Source organism: Convolutriloba macropyga, chromosome 2, assembly GCF_964194025.1.
Source record: "Convolutriloba macropyga chromosome 2, txConMacr16.3, whole genome shotgun sequence".
Taxonomy (NCBI): domain Eukaryota; kingdom Metazoa; phylum Xenacoelomorpha; order Acoela; family Convolutidae; genus Convolutriloba; species Convolutriloba macropyga.
Genome location: NC_134469.1, coordinates 15,772,227 through 15,789,179, shown reverse-complemented (window position 1 = coordinate 15,789,179; position 16,953 = coordinate 15,772,227).

Sequence of the window (16,953 nt, the reverse complement as noted above, 5' to 3'; positions counted from 1 at the left end):
AGTATGAATTAAAAAGACAAATACATTATAAAATTACACATTTATTGAAATGTACATTGTTGAATGTTAGAAAAGTCCTTCAGATTTTGTATCAACTCCTTGAATTCATCCAGAGTGTAGCTGACATAAGTCACTTGTTTGAACTCGTTGTTCTGCTTTCGACAAAAAAGTCGAATTTGTACATAAGTTGAAGCTGGGTTGTCCTTGATGTATTGGAGGAAAATAACATAGAGTCTGCGATTTCGTCCAGTGCTAATCTCTCTCACTTTGTGACACTGTTCCAGCACGTGTTCCATTCCTATGTTTTTGTCGAATTGGGGTTGGTTTTCTCTCATCGGTTCTCCATTGAGAAGATCCTCCTTGAGGAAGCAGAATTTCTTAAACTCATAGTCTCCAATTCGCAGTTGCTGGTACTTTTCAAAAGTCCCTGAATTGTCTTTTCTAAAGACTTGGAAGGTTGGTTCAGTATAAAGTTGTCCGTTTCTTGAAATCTGGGACATAGTAAATCTCCCAAATCTTTTTGAATTGGAACCAAAGTCCATATAAAAAGGAACCGAATCAGTCCCTGGTTTTGGTGAGGATTGAGTGTACATTGAAGGAGCACTCGAAAGAAAAGGTGATACTTTAGAGAGAGACATTTCAACAACTTGAGCTTAGAGTGAAAGAGAAAATAAATGATGTATTTGTATGCAATTCCTCTCAATAACTTAAAATTTCCTTTTATGGTAATGACGTCATGTATACCCATAAAAGGTATGCTAAATGACGTTATTTCCTTATAGGGTAATCTAATCGGAGATCTTGAGGTTCGCAAATTTTTTAACCAGAATTTCAAACGGATCCTGGTGTTTAGCTCGTCTGTGTTGCATTAAAGAAAAATAGTGCTTGAAATATTTTGAACAAGTATAACAACGAATTTTTTTAGCTTTCTGTTTCTTGAACTGTATCATTTCGAAAATGGGTTTTTATGGAAGCAGAACTTGTTACCTCTAAAAATAGAAATTACGTTACCGTAATTTTTGTTTCCATATATAGGTTCTATAGTGTTATCCCGATATAGAAATGGCAGCAATAATGTGTCAGGTTTTACCTCAATTTTACAGAGATTTTAATGACCAGACAATATTCATTTCTGTATCAGTTAAGGAGTATAAACCTTATCTACTCACTAAAAAATACTCCGTTGCTACTCATAATTACAACTTTTGTCCATTAAAGACTTGTCGCTACCACATTATTCTCATTTCATCCTCAGTGAAAGAGATACTAGAGAAAATGGAAAATTTGTCTTATGTTTATCAAACAGTTGATTGCTTGTACACACTCTATAAACATCAGTTCTTTGGTTCCATTATAGAAGAGTCAGGAGTGGTCTTTAATCAGTTAACCAGAGCGGTAGAGCACAACTTGGAGAATAAGTACGTGGAAAAAGTGCCCAGTATCTCTAAAAAACGATTGAGCAGAAAGAAGTTCAAGCGTCACCTTCTACGCGCTGAGCAAAGAAATGCGAGTACTCAAACCCTTGGATCATCTTTTCTAGATAGGGTGCATTCCCTTAGAAATTCAAAGTATGAGAGTGAATTTATAAAGATTGTTGATTGTTTGTTAGATGGACATGGCATAATTGATAATCCTCTTTTGTATCTTGAAATTAGAAAATAAAGTATATAATTTCTTGCTTGTGATTTGTATTTACCTTTATAATTTAAATTAACTTATTGTTAAAAATAAATTTTTCAAAAACTTTTCTTACAAATCAAAAATTCAAACAACTTTTTTATTAAATATCGAAAAAATTTTCAACCTTTTCTCTTAAAAATCGAAAATTTTTTCAACAATTTCTGTTAAATATCGAGTTTTGAATTGAAAAAGTTTTCTTGAATGTCGAAAAAATTTTCAAAAACTGTCATTTAAAAACGCAAAAAATTTTCTTTTTTCTTCATTTTACGGTATGATTTTGCGCAAATAAAAGAAATTTTCTTTACATTTTAAAATGACAACTTTCGAACTTGTTTTGTTTCAATAAACATCAATTTTTAAAACAAAGATTTTTATTAAAAATTGAAAAAGTAATTCTTTTTTTCTTAAAAATCAATTTTTAAACGACCGTTTTTGTTAAGAAACAGAATTTTTATCAAATTGTTCTTAAAATTTTGACAAAAAAAATTGCTGTGTTTTTTTCAACATAGCTTGCATAGTGTTTGTAGAAAAGAAAAAGTTCAACTAAAAAAGAAATGAATTCAAACAAAAGTATAAATACACCACAAGTAATTCAAGTATAAAATTTACAAAATCAGGTTCGTTCAAAAAGAGTTCTCACAACGTGGTCTGGCAAGTTTTGAATCTCATTGCCAAATGGACGGACTCTTTCAACGATTGCTGGAGGCTCTGTAGGTCGAACACTGATGGGGGTTACCGGAACTTCATCAGTCAGCACAATGGGGTTGTGAGCTGTTCCGTCCTCTATGGAGGGGGTTGTCATTGACGGTGTAGTTGACATATCAGTCGAACCATAATACTGAGCTGGATCGAAGTTTTCCAGATCGTTAAATGACCACGTGGTGCTAGTATCAACACTCAATTCGCTTTGTTCACTGCTGCCAGCATTGCTCACTATCTGGAGAAGGCTGTTTTGCGGTTCTGGACTGGATACTTGACTTGTCTCTGGTGTATTAAACCAGTTGTTGGTAATCTGTCCTTCCTCCCATGGAAATGTGTACTGAATGCTTCCAGCAACGTAGTTGTCGGGAAAATCTGTTCCGTTAACGTGAGGGTAGTGATGCCCACTGATCACAGCAACTTCGTGACCCCTTGCGTGAGTTCCAAGCTGATTCTCCGTGATTGGAATCTGCCCCTGATGATATGTGTCAAACTGTTGTCGCTGGTGCTCAATAATGTGCCACACTGTGATAGGCAGGTTTAGAATTGACTCGTAGAGACCATTCGACAGGTCTCTGATGCTGATCCGAGCAGTCTCCTCTGTGAAAGAAACTGAGTAGAGAAGGCTGTTGTTCTGCACTGTAAATTCCATTTCTCAATGTGGTGAGACTAGAGTCAAAAGTAGTTGAGACAGAGGTGATGTTGTTTTTAGAGAAGAGAAAGCAAGTAATGCTGGGTGAATTTTTAAGCTCTATTTATACTAAACTCCAACCAATGAGAACAAAGTTTCCAAAAAGGGTAATGTTTAGCAGAAAAAGTGACGTTGTTTTCCAGAAAAGGAAATGTCTCAATTGTAAAGTTACCAAAGAAGGAATCAACTCATAGAAAATCTAACATTACTATCTGAAACAAGTAAGCTCAATACTGAATAAACACCAAAAAAGGTAACTTTTACACGTGTTACCCTAGTTAACAGCCAAAGATGGATAAGTTAGAGGAAATGAGTTGACGTAATTGACCAAAAAAATCAAGCTTTGATAAATTCTCTCCATCTCGTTGAATGTCAAATCGAATTTGGAACTAAATTTTTGTATATAAATGTTGGGGAGTCGTATTCCAAATCGTACTCTTACCCCCTCTGCATTGTATTCCTTGTAATAATGAAAGAACAGCGCACTCTGCAGAGATGAAGTAATTGTTACCGGTTCAGGAATTGGGATATAATTAGATTGAGACAAATTTCTGTACTGTTCCATTATCTCTGGGACATAATTCAATATGAAGAGCATTTCATACTTGTTGATGTGTAGTTCTGACGATAAATCGAAAGATTGTTTCGTTATGTAGTCATCATACTCGAATTTTTTTATAGAAAAGGTTGCATATTCAAATCCTTTACTAAATCGGATAATTCTGTTGTTTTGAGTAAAAACGTCCAAAAAATTGTAAAAGAAATAAGAGTCAACATCAATTTCGTCTACTCTGTAAGCATCAGCGATTCCTTCCTTTCTTTTGTAAATTTTTTCCAAAAGTTGTAAGTGATTTTTGATCAACATTTTTCACAAATGAATACGGTATCAAGTAAAACTCTGTTAATATAAAAGAAAATTAAAATAGAAAAAGCAATGGATAAAATGAAATCGTTTATCTTGAGAATTAGATTTCTGAAGCTGAAGTCTGATTGGGCGGGAGGTTCTATTACAACAACATTAAGTTGTACAACGTGAACTTGTTCATCAATAATAGATGGAAACTTTTTCTTGATGTCTCTCTTGTTGTGTTGGAAGCACGTTCATTCACTAGTTTCTATTTTCAGTAAAACTAAATTTGATCTCAGGCAGTAAATTTTATCAATATTTGAGATACAAAATTTTGGACTAAATCTATACAAAATACTGTAACAATCGTGAATTTTTAAAGAATAGTTTTCTTGTTGTAATTTCTTTGGGGAAATAATCTGTATGGAAAAATTCAAGTAAAGTTTAACAAATAAGAGTGAGAAGAAAATGAGCAAAAAAATGTAAAGTTCGAATTTTTCGCCACGGAATGAATTTGTACATTTAAACTGAAAGCTAGTTAAATATATGCAGAACTGTCGCAATTAGAATCATATCAATCTTCTAGAATGTTCTGACATGACGCCTGAATCTAAAAATAGAAATGACGTCATTTCCATATATGGAAGGGATGAGTCATCATCGAGTACCAAAGTTACATAGCAGCTTTAAATCATTATACTTTCTGTTTTTTCAGATTCAGTAGCTTCGCAATTTACCTGAATTTTACTCAATTCATATTGAACTAACATAACAATGCCTGCTCTCGATAGAACTCTCCCAGTGAAATGCACAAAGTGCGAAAAAATGGTGGTGAAAAAGCATATGGCCAGACACAAACAGTCTTGTGATAGTGGGACTTTATCATGCCCCAAATGTTCCAACTTTTTTACAAAGAAGAAGGAAGACTTGAATTATCACCTTGCCAAGCATCATGCCCCAAAAGATGTTAAGCTTAGTACTGTGTGTACTGTGTGCTTGGAAAAGTTCCCAAGTTTTTATTCTCTTCAACAACACAAGAGGAGAAAGCATGGAACTTCGACAAAAGTTGGGACCAAATCGAGTGAAAAGCTCAAAGAAGTCATAGAATCAGAGGAGCTAGACCAAAACAGCGAGCAATTGCAGCAGGAACTTAGTGCTTGTCAGCACTTTTTTGATGATACGGAAATGGAGAATGGGAGACATCGAGTGTTTAACTTCAAGTTGTCCAAGCTCGATCCCAATGAAATCAACGAGAGATTAATAGAAGTTTTCGAAAAATTAAATTGTGCTGCCAAAGTGAATCTGGCTCTTGGTTTTACCCTGCGCAATGTGGACACAGATGAGTATCGATACTTTTATGCGCATGAGAACAACACTTTCTTTGAAAAATCTCATTTGCTCTGTTCAAAAGGCGACTTGATCTCTCTTCAAGACAGAGTAGACAAAATGGATCTAGTGGAGACGTGTGCACAGGAGAGGGAAAATACAAAGTGGCGATTTGCTTTGACTATTAACGTAGCAATATTCTGCGCTCTCCTAAAAAACATTCCAATGGGATGTATCGATGCTGTTCTTCCTGAACTGTTACTTAGACGACCAGATGTAAATTTTCTTGTATCGAATGGTTACGGAGAGACCTACAAAGATTTTCTTTGCCTGTTCAGAGCTATAGCTGTTCACTTGTACGGATCATCTGAGTTGGAAACGATTGCAACAAATTTGTTTGGTGCTTTTCTTCATGAATCCGGACATGATGCAATCAACTTCAGGGGAGTATCAATCGATCACCTCGTGTTTGTTGAAAATGCGATAAAGCATAACATCTTTATATATGATATTGATATAGAAGAAGGAGAATTCGTTGGAGAACTTGCAAGAAGAAGTGTTGAAATGTACGAAAAGAACATTAATTTACTGCGATACAACAACCATATATGCTACGTGGATGATATTAACACATTCTTTAAACGATTCCGTTGCCCCAGTTGCGATACATTTATAAAGTACGTAAGTAATTTCAACCGTCATGTAAAATCCTGCAAAGACAGTGTACAGCATATTTATCCAAAGAATGTGTATGCTCTGCGAGATAATTTGTTTGATAAACTCGATGCATTTGGAATTTCCTACAACGATGATAAAAAATTGTTCAAAAACGTGGCTATTTTTGACTTTGAATCTATCTGCGTTCCCACTGAAGAGTTAAAAGATACAAATACAACTAATTGGATTGGAAAACATGAGCCAATATCTGTCTCCATTTCCTCCAACTTGATTGAAGAACCTGTGTTTCTATGCGACAAAGACCCTAAGAACCTGATTGTTTCTTTTGTCGAAGCTCTCGAGGAGTTAGCTAACAAGAGTAAAACCGAAATGCAAACAAAATTTGCATCAATTCAAGAGATAATCAATAGCCGAGTTAAAGCCATCTTTGAAAAATTGAACGAAAGGAAAGGTTGCACGAATCCTGCATCTGATTTCGAAGATGAGTGTATTGCGGAGGAGGAGAAGGAAGCTGATATGTCTACTCAGTTCCTACAAATGCAGAAAAATCAACTTTTGGACTTGCAACAAGACTTTGAGCGTTATATCAACACATTACCTGTATTTGGATTCAACAGTGGAAAGTACGATTCGAATCTCATCAAATCCTACCTTCTACCTTATCTCATTCATGAACGGGATATTCAACCTACAGTTATCAAAAAGGCAAATCATTTTGTTTCCTTCAAGTTCGGTGACGTGCAGTTCCTTGACATTCTAAATTTCCTTGGGGGAGCTACATCTCTCGATTCATTCCTCAAAGCTTACAAGACCAGCGAGACTAAAGGTTTCTTCCCCTATGAATGGTTCGATTCTCCAATTAAACTTGACGCACCTTTTCTACCCCCCTATGAATGTTTCTTCAGTAAGCTGAAGGATCACAACCCTTTGGAGAAAGAATTCACTGACTTTACTAAATTGCTGAACAGTGGACTATCTCAACAAGAAGCTCTGAAAAAATTGAGACTGAAAGAATTTCCTCCATCTGGAGTCGACAACTACAAGTACTTGAAAGTGATTTGGGAGGAAGAGCAAATGTCTACGTTTAGAGATTTTGTCAAGTGGTACAACAACAAGGATGTTGTTCCAACACTAGAAGCAATGCAAAAAATGATGGAATTTTATCACAACAAAGGAATCGACATGTTAAAACTCGGATGTACACTTCCCAATTTAACAAACATTTGTCTTCACCAGTCAACAAAACACAAATTTTTCCCATTTGTTGAAAGTGACAATGATTTACATGATAAAATACGCGAGGACATGACTGGTGGACCTTCTATTGTGTTCACAAGAAAGGCAGTAGTTGAACAAACCTTTATCAGGAATTCAGAAAATATTTGTAAATCTATCGTGGGTATTGATGCTAGTCATCTCTATCCCTTTTCAATGTGTCAAGAAATGCCAACAGGAATTTACACACGGTGGGAAGTCGACACAAATTCTCAAAAATTCAAAGCTCGAACCAATAAATTTCGAACATATGAGAACATGGTCATGTCTTATCTCCAATCACAACGCCCAGAATGCATAATTGAAAGCTATTATACAACCGGGAGTGTGAATGGTGGGAACGTGTTAAAGAAGAGGAAAATGTTAGAAATCACGAGAGGAAGAACTTTCCCTTCAAACTACCTATGAAGCAAGAGTCTCTTTTAGCGAAAATAAGAGATGGGAAAATGTTCGGATATGTACAGTGCGATCTCGAAGTTCCAGACGGATTAAAAAACAATTTCTCTAATTTCCCTCCTATTTTTAAGAACTTTAATGTCAGTCGAGCCGATATTGGAGAATATATGAGAGAGTATGCAATTGAAAACAACCTACTCAAACAACCTCAACGAATGTTGATTTCGAGCTTCAAGTTGGAAAATGGGACAATCATTACACCTTTACTCAACTTTTATCTCAGTCTTGGTCTGAAATGTACAAAAATTTATAGATTTGTACAGTACACACCCAAAAAATGCTTCAACAATTTTGTTCAGTCAGTGGTAGATGGTAGAAGAGCGGGTGATGAAAATACTGATTCTAGCGTTGTGGCTGAGACAATGAAATTGTTGGGTAACAGCTCTTATGGGTATCAAATTATGGACAGAAGTAGACACACAGAGACCAAGTACCTGAATGATGAGAAGACGCACAAAGCAATCAATGGGAAAATGTTTAAGCGTTTGAACAATGTGTCAAAAGAAATTTACGAAGTTGAGTTTGCAAAATCGAAAATTGAGCATCGAGAACCTATAATAGTTGGATTCTTCATACTTCAGTACGCTAAATTACGTATGTTGGAGCTCTACTATAACTTCTTCGACAGATTTTGCGATGTTGATAAATTCGAAGAGTTAGAGATGGATACCGATTCTCTCTATTTAGCCCTAGCGCACGAGAAGTTGTATGATTGTATTCGACCTGCTAAAAAGGAATAATGGGAGACTTTGCGAGAAAAGGACTGTGATGATTCCTTCAGAGCAGACGCCTCACACAACTTATTCCCTAGAACATGTTGTTCTAAGCATAAGAAGCACGATAAACGGGAGCCAGGTCTTTTCAAGGAAGAATTCAGATGCACCGAAATGATTTGTCTCTGCAGTAAAACCTATTGTTGCTACGATGCTAAGTCGGACAAATACAAATTCAGTAGCAAAGGCCTGAACAAAAGAACTCTGGAAGAGACTGGTGATGGACCGATGGAAAAATATCGACGAGTGATGGATGAAACTATCAACCTTACTTCGACAAATAGAGGTTTCAGAACAATAAATCATTGTGTTGCTACATATGAACAGACAAAGAAAGGGTTATCCTATTTCTATCCCAAGCGAGTAGTTGTAGCTGACGGTATCCATACCGAACCCCTCAAATTGTAGATCTTTTATAATAACTTTTATTCTTCTCCAATGTGTGATTTTTTATTATTTTGTCTTTGTGAATTTTTATAATTATGCTTTAAACTTTATACCAATTTAATGTAAATGTTTGACTGATTTTGTATTTTGATGTGCATAATTTATACTATGTCTGTTATTTAAATTTTTTTCAATTCAGTTTTTTTTTTAAAAGCTGTCATTTTTAACCAATCAGAAGAGAGTATTTAGAAATTATTGAAAAAACGGCGTAAAAATGTACAATAATCTCAACAATTTTTCAAAAAATACCCCTAATCTTAATATATGTCAGCGGATATAAATAATCTTAAAACATGTCAACCGCTATAACTAATCTTAATACATGTCGACCGCTATAACTAATCTTAATACATGTCGACCGCTATAACTAATCTTAATACATGTCGACCGCTATAACTAATCTTAATACATGTCGACCGCTATAACTAATCTTAATACATGTCGACCGCTATAACTAATCTTAATACATGTCGACCGCTATAACTAATCTTAATACATGTCGACCGCTATAACTAATCTTAATACATGTCGACCGCTATAACTAATCTTAATACATGTCGACCGCTATAACTAATCTTAATACATGTCGACCGCTATAACTAATCTTAATACATGGATATTCTATTCCTAATCTTAATACATGGAGATTCTATTCCTAATCTTAATACATGGAGATTCTATTCCTAATCTTAATACATGGAGATTCTATCCCTAATCTTATTACATGGAGATTCTATTCCTAATCTTAATACATGTACGCGCCTATACCCTATCTTAATACATGGAGATTCTATTCCCTATCTTATTACATGGAGGGGGACCCTACTCCGAAAATACCGCTATACCCTATCTTAATACATGGGGTCCCCACCCCCCCGGGGACTATCACTCACTCTATTACTACTCTCATGTTTCAGTTCACTTAAAATTAAGCTATTTTCATATTAAAAAGTCAAATTTGAAAAAATGATTATCAATCAACAATATAATTTCTCAGATAAAAAAAATTGAAATAAAGTTTTATAACAGAAATTTTCCCCACTAAAACGACTCAAAATTATTGTGAACGCATTTTCTCCGCGACTTGTTAAACACGTAAAGGAAAGTTTGCATCGAAACGGGATCTTCAGATCAACATTATTTGTCTAAAACTCCTATAGGTCAAGAAGTTAAAGATTGAAACACTAAAATTTTAAGTGAAAGAACTAAGTATTTTGAAAGTTTACAAAGCCTACCATCAACAAACAAATAAAAACATGTTTCAGCAATTCAAAGAAGACATTTATAGGTATAACTTTCAAGAGATTGTTGATAATATACAACAAGTTATTAAGAAATATTTTAAGATGCTTTTATCCGAAGAAGTAATATATAAGAGAAAAAAAGTTAAAATATAAAATGGGATTTATATAAATATCAAATCGTTACTCACAGAAAAGAAATGATGATGCAAGAAGCGTTTTAGAAAAATAATACTGAATCAGAGTTAGGACAATCCGGCTGGATGTTAATGGGAACAGTAAATGTGGCATAACATTTATCGTATTTTGGCTCAGTTTGTGGATTACATATTGAGTTACCAATTAGATATACATGTCCAATCAATATCAAAAATAAAGATCATTGTTGTTTGATATGGCATTTAATTGCTCACAATAAATGAACAAAGATCATTAAAATATATCGACAACTTTATGAAAATTAAAAGCTCTTGAAATTTTGTTACGCACTCATGATATAAGGAAGTAACAAAAAATGACTGATATTGATTTTTGTTTATTTGAGATTGACAAACCAAGCTGGAGGGAGCAAAAGAAACTTTATTCTTTTCACATTATAATCACAATGGCGATCATATGTTGATGTGTAAAACTCAATATTTATTATATATGTCAACCCTATTCGTCAGTTAAATTTTACACATGTTTAAATGATTTAGTCTAATTTTCATCGAAACATTTTTTAGATAAACACAAAGAAAAATGTGGAAAACAAAAATAACTAAATTAACATTATCAAACAATGGTTACTTTAAATATGATAATTGGAATTATAAAAACCACTTCTATTACCAGTTTATTGTGATTTTGAGTACTACAAAACAATTGAGATTAAGCAAGAACCATTTGGTTATCATTTGAAAATTAAACCTAGATGTCTAGATGTCCTCATTTAATTTAAGATGAAAGTTTTACGTTTTTTTGGTAAAGGCGATAAAAACAGTTTAGAAAAACACACTAAAAAGAACAAAAAATCGAACGAATGTTTTAATTGAGTTCAAAAATGAAGAAATATGAGTCACTAGAAAGTCAACTACAGAACAATCAATGTATTTGCAGCTCTGCTGATGGAATGTGTTACTTTTGTGATAAACCACCTGAAAAAAAACGCATGTAGGAGATGGTAAGTTTAAAAGAAACGCAGGAATTATATATAACAAAAATTCAAAGGAATTAAAGTTTGTTTCAATATTTTTATGCAGCAAATCGAAACAAGACTACCACTTATTGATTTAACAGTCAGCTAAAAATTAGAACTAACAACACTTGCTAAAAGAGACGAAAAATTGTTTTAATCAGTCGCTGTTTCTGTTAGAAAAATTTAGTCATTTAGATTTTCCGGTCCACTCGGTGTAAATGTTTTGCAACGACTATAGAAAATGTAAGAAATGTCCTGGAAGCGCTGAAGTTCTTTTTTGTTCGAGGTGCTCAAATTAAGTAACAATTGTGCTGAAGTTTTAAGGTATTGAGTTTATGTAAGTAATGTGCTGAAAAATGTGCTCAATTTTTGCATAAAAGCCTTTGAAACTATGTGGGGAATGTGATGAAAGCAAGGATTTTTTTCCGAAGTCCTGAAATTATGTAAGAATTGTGCCAAAATTTTGAAGTGTTGAGTTTACGTAAGTAATGTTTTGAAAGTGCTCAATTCAGAATTTTTGGTAGTCCTAAAATTAAATGAGGTGTTCTGAAAAATGTGGTAAAATTTTCTTATACTTGTGTTGACAAGTGCTGAAATTCTTTGTCTATTTGCCTGTTTTTATTGTCTTTGTCTATTTGCCTATTAATAATCATTCAACACACTCAGCATATTCCTTACATAATGTTAATACTTTTAGTGCAATTCTTACAAATTATTCGGCTTACACCAGCTGATATTACGACCCGGTTTGCAAGGGAGTTGAAATGAAGGGAGCTGAAGGGGAGATTTTCCATGGGGCTACAAAATGCAGAAGTGAGCTTGGACTAACAAGCTGCCATAAGTATGCAGGAGTGAGTATTAAGTTTTTGTTTCCGGAGATCAGGATGAGGTGCGCGACCCAAGCAACTTCTGATCAGACCGACTCGGGTCGGACAAGGAAGTTAAACCGCTCTCTGCAACCCAGATAGTGTAATCTTAGCCCCGCCCCGATGTTTGGATGGTCCGATCACAACGTCTAGACAATTTTCTAGTATGATCTAGATAGTATGAACAGAGACCTTTCCAGAGTTTGTTCCGTCTGAAAAGTGCACCACCTGTGGTCTGTACAATCTAATCAGAGCCCAGCTCAACGTCTGAACAATCTGATCCTTGCGTGGTCTATGATCTGGATAGTTTTGCCATATGATCTGGTTGGAGTGAAGAGATAACTTTCTAAAGTTTGTACGGTATAATCAGATACTTTTCAAGAGACTGTAAAGTCTGCCTTGAACTAAGAGGTCAAACTGAAAAACGGCAGTCCACCGTAAAAAGTGACAACTAAACGCCGAAGCAGCTGTTTTTCTGAAGAAAACATCACTTTTTTGCTGGTTGGAACCGTGGACAACGCTAAACACTATTTTTGGTAACCGTTTTTAAGCTTAAATTTTTTTCTCTCCTTGGAACCGTTATTTTTCACTGGAGAAACTATAAACAGTATACATAAATCAATTCTTTTTTTGAAAGTAATGCATTAGACCAAGGATTACTGCTACTTCAAAATGTGTTAGAGTACACCCAGTGCGCTACCGATTTCCATCTGGAATTCCAGTCGGCGATTGATGTTGGTCAGGCATCCCAGTTCGCGGCGGCTGAAGTTGGTTTGTAATCTACAGTTTACGACCCAAAGAGGTCTGGCAATCAACTAATTGAAATTGATGAGCTGAATAAATGACATGTCTGAATTGTCTGTTGGTGAAGAAGCAGTCTTTTTCAGTATTTAAAAAGGCATGAACATGCCAAAATGTGCTCATATCAATATATTTTTATTTTGTTACAAAAAATTTGTTTTCTCTTAGCGTCAGAAACAGCAAATTATGTTTGGTGAGTTATATGATGTGGTCTCAAGAAATGTTTGGCGTGCAGTCCAACATGGCCGACTTTTAATGACTGATACCAGCTCGTCAAATGCTTATGAATGTCTCAGTTTCTGACTATGAGTACTCTCTTGGTTGTTCTCTGCATTCTGATACGCTACTGTATTACCTACTTATCTACGAGCAAGCAGAATGTTCCCAATATCACGTTCACTTCAATGAGCTCTATGTAAGTTTTTACAGTTACTTTCAGTTAATTGAAGAAATTAGAAAAGAATACTGTGTCTGACTTATGATTTTTACATAATGGGGTTATATCTTACCACTTTTCAATTCGCAAAATCTCTCAGGATCTTTCTTTGATGAAGGCTTCTTTCTGGAGCTTATCAATGAGTTGGGTGCCACACAAGTAGGTGGAAGCCCAGCACGCAAACAAATCAATATTTTTGTTCCAATTATTAACGCTGCCAACGAAGATCCCTTCACAATTTTTGATTAATTTCTCTCATGTCATAAATCTGTAATATTCCGTTGCTCAATCCATGAACACCCGTCCCAGCTCCTGTGACGTCATGCTAATTTTGTTTGTCCTTCCAACCTTTAAGTCTTAAATCCTGTCGGCATAACCCCTTCAACTGTAATCTTCCAGACAATTCATCAAATCCACCGTTTTTCGCTTCGTTGCTATACCTGTTAAAATAATCAATGAAAAAGTCGTTATTGAAAGAACATCTTACGCGGTTGGTTCTCTTTTCCTGTTGTTCGTCTCATTCAATGCATCTTCTGAAAGAGGATCCGTCAATTTTTGAAAACTGTCCTATAGATTGACCTTGGAGCTCTCTCTCTCTCTCTCTCTCTCTCTCTCTCTCCCTCTTTCTCTCTCTTAAGCAACTAGAGCTAAATAGATCTGTCTCTGAAGCCCTTTGTTTGGATTAAAAAATTGTTCATCAGTCATTAACCTTTGATACACAAGACACTGTTTTAGGCTTTTCAGCTTTTGGATTCTCGTCATTGATTTCAGTGAAAGTAGTCAACATTTATTTTGGTTCTTTGTATCGCAACAACCCCATCACAGCTCTTTTAGCACCGTGGATGAAACAATTGTTGTTTTAGATGATGTAAATATCAATCCCAACCATTGAAAAACATTTAACATCGTATGAAAATTCCGCTTTAATAGGCAATTGTTCATTCCCAAGCTTCATTGCTCGAGAATATGCCTCTAAACTAACTCATCACTTTACAGAAGTATAATCGTGGATTTTCAACAACCATAAATAGTTAATTGTCTGAAAAGTAATCATGGTTACTCCACGCAAGGAAGCTGGATCTACGGCACCTATATCTAACAACCATCTAATCAGCATTTTAACAGTGCTTTCACTAGTCCTTCAACGTGTTATTTTCGATTATTTTTTCCGAATTGTTTGACCCCTTTCTGGAGGTCGACATGGTTTCATTTCAGACTCTGAGCAGGTTTGCAAATGTTGGCCTTGATCTGAAGGTCCTTAAATTTATTTGTTTGTAATCATTCCAATCGAAAGCAATATATGAAATAGATCAAACATATTTGAACTATATTCAAATTACTTACGGCGTTCCCCAGGAAGCGCACTTGGCCTTTCTTTTTCTTTTCAGCAATGGTTTACCGCCGAATATACTCAATGGCTCAAGTTTTTTATTTGTTCACATTTTGATGATTTTCATCACCACTTTTCCTGACCTTGCTCAAGATTATCTGGACCGTATTAACTCATGTAATTTATCAAATGACCTCAAGCTCAATCAGGCAAAATGCAAGATTCTGCCTTTCTATTATTATTTATTAGAGGAACTAATTCGTTGTGTAGTAGTTTGACGAATTGTAGACTCCGATTTAAATCTGAGCCTACATGATTTCAAAAGTCTATCTTGGAATAATCATATTCAAGATAAGCTACCGGTATGCAACAAAATATTCCATTTTCTTAAAAAAACATTCTTTTCCTGCACATATAAATAGGAAAAAGATGTTTTATTAGAATCTCTTGCCTTCCGTTATACTATTTTGTTACCTTGCCTGGAATGCATCAATTTCCTCATTAAGATGATATTTTAACCACTCTTATATGGAAAACACAACACAATAAGATGGACATGCACCATAAATTGTCATTCTTGCAGCAAGAGCCTCTTCGATGTTCTATCTACTATTAGTTGCAACAGCGATGCAAACTTCTAAGTGATATCAACTCCCGCCGCAAATGAGTTTTTTCGTCGAAACTTTTTAAGAACCTGCAAAAAAACTCTCCATTTTAAAATTTTCGGATGTCTTCCAGTGTCTTATCTCTGTTCATAGCTTCATTGAGCTTTGCAGAGAAGAAGTAATTGTCAATTAAATTGATAACAAAAAACAAACGTTTTCGAACACTGCGTTCATCGTCAGCTATAAAAAAAACTTGAATGAAATTGTTTACAAAGTATATGAACTTGTCTTTGACTCTAATTCTAAGAAATGCGTTAAAATAACTTTAACGTCAAAAGCGTTAAGATTTATATTCCGGGGTTTTTGAAAATCCTGGGTATAATGTTTTCTACTCCTGAAAAAGCATTTTCGCTTTCATGCCTATCGCTTTTTGTTTTTTTATTTGTTGGGGTTGACAAATTTTTGAATTAACAAGTACCAGAAAATTTTTTGTATTTCAATATTCAAATTTGTTGTATTTGAACTAATACTTGAATGTCAATTCCCGCCCCCGGTACTCATCGCGTGTATTTAACTGCCTTTTCAGCTTTTTTTGTAGATTGATTCTATTGTCGTTATTTTAATAACCCCGCGACATGCATCAAGAATCTCCCATTCTATACTATGTGCTGTACCACAACATTCAACGAGGAGGTGTTGTCCCACAGGGGAGTCCTTCTTTTGATGTTTCGAAGCTCTAGTGGTAACATGTCGGCTAATTTGGCCAACATAGATGGAACTGCATCCACTGCATGTAACTTTATATACCACATGGGATTTCAGATTCTTCTCAAAAGATGATTTCAGAGTGGGCAAGCAAGTTCTTAGCTTTATTGTTGTGAAAATGATTTGAGTATCACACAACTTTTTCAGTCTTCTTGCAAAATTCTAAGTGATATTTCCTCTGTATTGAACAAAAAACATCGGTTTAGGCTCTTGATTGTTCAGACATTTAACTTTTTTAAGATGTTGTTCAGTTTGGGGGGTTTGCTGTGAGTTTCTCCTTCGCTACTATTTAATAAAACGTCTCATTAACAATACTGGAGGACTATTCAGTTGGATATTGATTTGCAGTCCAGATCTCTTGATTTTTCCTAAGAGCTACATCAAAGGAATGCCAGTCACTGCTCGCATTAAAAATCCCCTGCACAGTCCCTTGAATCACATTTTTCTTATGTTGTAACGGTGCACAGCTACGGAATCTTAGGATTATACCGGTATCCGTTGATTTTCGATACCAATGACAGCTAATATTCCTATCTTCGTCTACGTTTAAGTTTAGATCTAGGAATGCCAGGTCTCCACTACCATTTGTGTCTCAAGAGTGAATGGTAAGTTCTTGTGACGAAGATTTGCATATTCAAGGTAATCTAAAGGGTTCCCCTTGACGGTGTACACTATGTCATCCACAATTTTCTTGAACAATTTCAATCCTGTAAGCCTTCTTTTGTAACTTTTTCAGCACAATAGGAACAGATCCAAACAATTTCCTGCTTAGTCTTGTCAGTGATACCTTGGCATTTTCCATAAAACCAATTTTCGCATGATTCACACTCGACGCCTTTCCCTCGGAAAATAGCACGTCG